At 42.6% G+C, this 4,928-nt stretch overlaps 1 long non-coding RNA gene across 1 annotated transcript; it reads left to right on the top strand.

The window, feature by feature from the left end:
- The first annotated feature begins 212 nt into the window (after positions 1 to 212).
- LOC149052689 (uncharacterized) lies at positions 213 to 1,956 on the top strand. The gene is made up of 3 exons (XR_016186214.1): positions 213 to 512; positions 1,657 to 1,778; positions 1,858 to 1,956. It is a non-coding gene; the product is annotated as an uncharacterized LOC149052689 (long non-coding RNA).
- Positions 1,957 to 4,928: the final 2,972 nt, after the last annotated feature.

Here is a 4,928-nt window from a genome sequence, read left to right as displayed (position 1 = left end):
GGGACTTAAAAAACAAAAACAAAAAGAACATACCTTAGGCAAGAAAGATACAAGATCCAGCTAGGAAAAATATCAAGCGTTTTGTGCCATGTACACGCCTCGCAGGAACACGTCTTAGGGGGTGCAAAAAAAAAAAGCCGAGTCCTAGAAGGTACTATTTAATGTTAAATTAAAAAATGACAAAACAAAAAACTTACCAAATGCCTGTGTACTTTTTTTCACTGCTTGGACTTTTTGTCAATCATGTGATTGGTCCACTTGCGGATTATACTGTTTCGTTCTTTGGGTGGTAACGCATCAGTGAAATAGGTCAACTGAAAAAAAAACAAACCATTGATTTACTTGGGAAAAAAATACTTTTCGATAAAAAAGCATACTCACGTCGTCCCATGTTTGAAACATATCAATCTTGTTTTGTATGACTTGGAGCAAGATGATCAATTTGATTTCCAATGGACATCTTTCAAGGTTCATCCGTAGTGGGATCTGCTCTTTGGAAAGGACTGGAAACGGTAAGCTGGCGACCATCCTTACGCGACCAAGGGAAAGACTAAAATAAGATCCAATAGACGTGCGACAGTCCTTTTTTATAGTAGTGACACGAGGAGACGACGCTTGATACGACGCCATCTAAAAATAGGAAGGGTATTGTTCTCTCCGCGTCTTACCATATATGGGAAACGACCGTTGACACGACGCCATCTAAAAAATAAGAAGGATATTGTTCTCTCCGCGTCCTACCATATATGGGAAACGACCTTTGATACGACGCCATGTAAAAATAGGAAGGGTATTGTTCTCTCCGCGTCCTATCATATATGGGAAACGACCTTTGAGACGACGCCATGTAAAAACAGGAAGGGTATTGTTCTCTCTGCGTCCTATTAGGAAGGGTATTGTTCTCTCCGCGTCCTATCATATATGGGAAACGACCTTTGAGACGACGCCATGTAAAAATAGGAAGGGTATTGTTCTTTCCGCGTCCTATTAGGAAGGGTATTGTTCTCTCCGTGTCCTATCATATATGGGAAACGACCTTTGAGACGACGCCATGTAAAAATAGGAAGGGTATTGTTCTCTCCGCGTCCTATCATATATGGGAAACGACCTTTGAGAAGACGCCATGTAAAAACAGGAAGGGTATTGTTCTCTCCGCGTCCTATTAGGAAGGGTATTGTTCTCTCCGCGTCCTATCATATATGGGAAACGACCCTTGATACGACGTCGTGTTAAAAATAGGAAAGGTATTATTCTCTCCGGTGACGTGGGTACCCCCTAAGAGAATCACGTGTCATAGATTATAAAAAACACACGGCGCGCACCCCTCGCCAAAATTTGTTTACACCGATCATGGAGAACGAGAACACGTACTATCTTTTGGGTTACGATCAGGACGTGGTAGAAGAAACCCTTATATTATTGGCAGAAGGCGAAAAGCATTACCACGAACGTCAACCACGTCCCATTATCACGAACGTCATGGAACTGATACACCTCTTGCAGGAAAATAAGAAAGGAGCGAGACACGCAAGACTCTTGAACGAAGAACGGAAACGTGAAAAGGTCCGTGAAAATAAGAGACGTAGTCGCGAGAAAAAGAGACACTTGAAAAAACTATTGAAAATGAAAGAGGTATGCTTTTTTTTATCTTTACAGATGGTTACGCTTTATGTGTTATTTGTGGACTCCCCGAACAATCATTTCCGTGTGGTACTTCATTCCATCGTGAAAACGACCATGGAAGTCATGAAAACGAGATTGCAAGCTTTGGTGCAACGGTGATTATCATTTATTTAATTTTACACAAAAATCATAATGCCATTTTTAATGTAACATTTTTTTATTTTTAAAAAACAGGTTATTGAAGGACATCGATGAGAAGGGGGAGTACATTATCAAGATACGATTAGAAGAATGGACGTGTAAAATCAAAGTGTAATAAAAGTTACATGATGCAACACGGGTCTGGTCTTACTGTTGCGTGCGTAGCGTGTGCCCAATCGTTTCTATTTATCTTACCCCCTCTCTCACGATAGGTTTAATATTTCTTTTCGTACTTGTCTTGTATGCGCTTGATTCATGTTCGCTCTTGGTATTGAAATACTCTTAATCACGTATTCTTACTACACGATGCAAACGTTTGCATTCCATCGTGGCTCTGAGAATCTGGAACGTCGCGTTTTATGCGTCTGTTTTTAGCTACTAGACTATACCACGTGGGAGAATATTTCACATGCGTCCAAGCCTCCATGTCGCCAACTAATAACGGGACAGTTTTTTGGTATCGTTCTCTCCAGTTTGTGTAAGTAATCATGACGTCCCTTAGAGTGTGTCTCTTGACTTGTAATTCCTTTCCCAAATCCACGTACTCGAACCAATGAGTGAAAAGATGAAGTTGTTTTGTAGGCTCCTTTTGGGCAGGCATAGTGTTTTAGTTGCTCCGATACGGGGTCTTGGATGTCCTCATCGCAAAACATTAGGTAGTTGCTAGTGCTTTGAGGATCCCCATAATAACGCGGGGGAATATCTTTTTTTCGCTTGTACACCTGTTGTAATACGTTTAGAAATACCAAATGTCTTCGTATTCTCTGACCTTGGAAACGACCCTGTGCCTTAGTTCTTCGGAAAATCCGCGTCCAGATTCGAAACCCAAGATGTGAAAGAAGAGAAGGCTTGTCGAAGGGTCTTTTCACGCTCGTCTACGTGGAACTTGTAGTACGGATGAGGACATATGGAACTTTGATAGTGAAGTTCAGCGGGACCCCTTTCGTCTCTATTGCACATGACGTTCAGCCTTTCTGAAGTGAACTGTGAGTATCGTTGCACCTTGTGAGAACTGAACCAATTGATTCTTATCCGTCTCACTTATCTCCGTTTCTATCTCCTCGATATGGGGATTGCGTAATTTTACGTATTGAATGATGGGAGCGTCTTACGAATACGTTCCTGTCAGGAGCGGTCGATACGGGACTTGTCTCAATAAGAAGGTGGTCTGATCGCCTACCATGACGGGATTGCATAGAGAAGAATACACGTACAAACTCCTGGGTTTGTTATCTTTCTTGTAGGTACACGTCTTGGTGTTTAGGAATGTCCAGGTCACTTCGTGGAGATAAAATACGACAGCTTTGAAATTGAGGGAATAAGACAAGTCGTAGAGGGTGAGGGAATGTTTACGAACACCACTTTGTCGTTTGGAAAGGGATTCGTGCCAACCCTGACGGTTTTTCTCTAGAGTCAAGTTATTTCCGTTTTGAATGGTGGGTGTCCCGTCCGACGCAGGGAGTCCATCTTGTATCCATTGGAACAATCGACACAAATCCTCGCGTAGCATGACTTGGACGAAGGCAGCCACCGTATCCAAACTCAGGGTGGAAGTTTTAATGTTCTTGGCGGTAAGGGTACACGTTTCGCTCTCTTCATCCAAGCTGACATCGAACTGTAAGTGTTTATTGGTGAGATTGATGTAGAACGTGTTATCCAAAGCGATGACGAAATGGTCACGTTCCACGTCAAAGAGAGCTTCAAGCAAATCGTGTACGGTCACCAACCTTTTGTCTCGTACATCTTTGTAACGAACTATGGTGATTTTTGTGTCGTAGGATCGGCTCAGGGTATTGTATACTTTGCGCACACTTCGTAAAAGTACGTCGTCAGCTTTCAAGGTTTGTAGATAGTCTTGTAATAATGATTCGCACGGTAGACTGATGCTGGCCAATCCTACCTCCAATCGCCCTCTAGATCGATACGGTGCGAGAGGCGATTTTTCCAGGAATGATTCGTATTCTGTGGATAGTATTTGATGCTACCGTCGTTGCTAGGTAATGTAACGTAGAAGTGATTTATCATCTTTGGACACTTGGCGCACACGTCTGAAATGAATGGTGAGTATGGACGGACCTTCGGTGAACTGAGCTAATTTATTCTCGTCCGTTTCTGTTATAGCTGTTTCGATGAAGGAGATGTGGTTGTTCCGGAGACGCTTGTATTGAATGGAATGCGGTTCGTAACACGAATGACCTTTCAACGTAGGACGGTACTCCACTTGTCTCAATAAATCGGTCGTTTCATTTCCCATGATGGTTGGAGCACAAAGCGACGAGTAGACGTATAGTGCACGGTGTGACGGACCTCTCTTGTACGTGCAGGTTACGGTAGGTGTGAACGTCCACGCAATGGAATCGAGATAGAATACAATTCCTTTGAATCCATTTATGGTGGTGTTTTTAAGACCGTGAGGTCTATTCTGATTTGATCTGACTATCTTAGACTCTATCCATCCCTTACTGTCATGACGAAACTGCTTTGTTAGATTAGGTCCAGTGGTCAATGCCTGACCATTGTTTATCACGACGTCTCTGACCCATCCGAACTTATAACACATGTCGTCACGTAACATGACGTAAACATTTTGTATCATGTTTTTGGGAGTTATGCTATCGTCTCCAATGTTTGTGGCGGTGACGAGACACTCTTCCTGTTCCTTGTTGAAGGATACATCAAATTGCTTATGGTAATTTGTGGGGTTTGGCTGAAAACCACTGTCTAAACTATCGATGAGTAAGCGACGTTCGGTTTCAAATAGTGCTTGCAGTAAATCTTGTATAGTTTCCATCCTTTCTTCTTTGATGTCTTTGTAATACACTATGGTTACGACTGTGACATTCCCACCGGTAGTATTGAAAATACATCGCGATGTTCTCAAAAGACCGTGGTTATCCTCAAGGGTGGAGAGATATTCACTCAATAGAGATTCTGTAGGTAATGCAATATTCGTTAACCCCATTTCCCACTCACCATCCATGTCTAAAGGTACCGGTAACACGTACGTCCATGAATTGTTCCTGTTTTCGGGAAAGGCCTTAATGCTGCTGTCGTTGCTGGGAAGAGTGACGTAAAATCCGGATTAGGGGTAGGAGGTATTCATT

This window comes from Pocillopora damicornis, chromosome 1 (genome assembly GCF_964200805.1).
Source record: "Pocillopora damicornis chromosome 1, jaPocDami1.2, whole genome shotgun sequence".
Taxonomy (NCBI): Eukaryota; Metazoa; Cnidaria; class Anthozoa; order Scleractinia; family Pocilloporidae; genus Pocillopora; species Pocillopora damicornis.
This window is presented reverse-complemented; position numbering and strand designations above follow the sequence as displayed.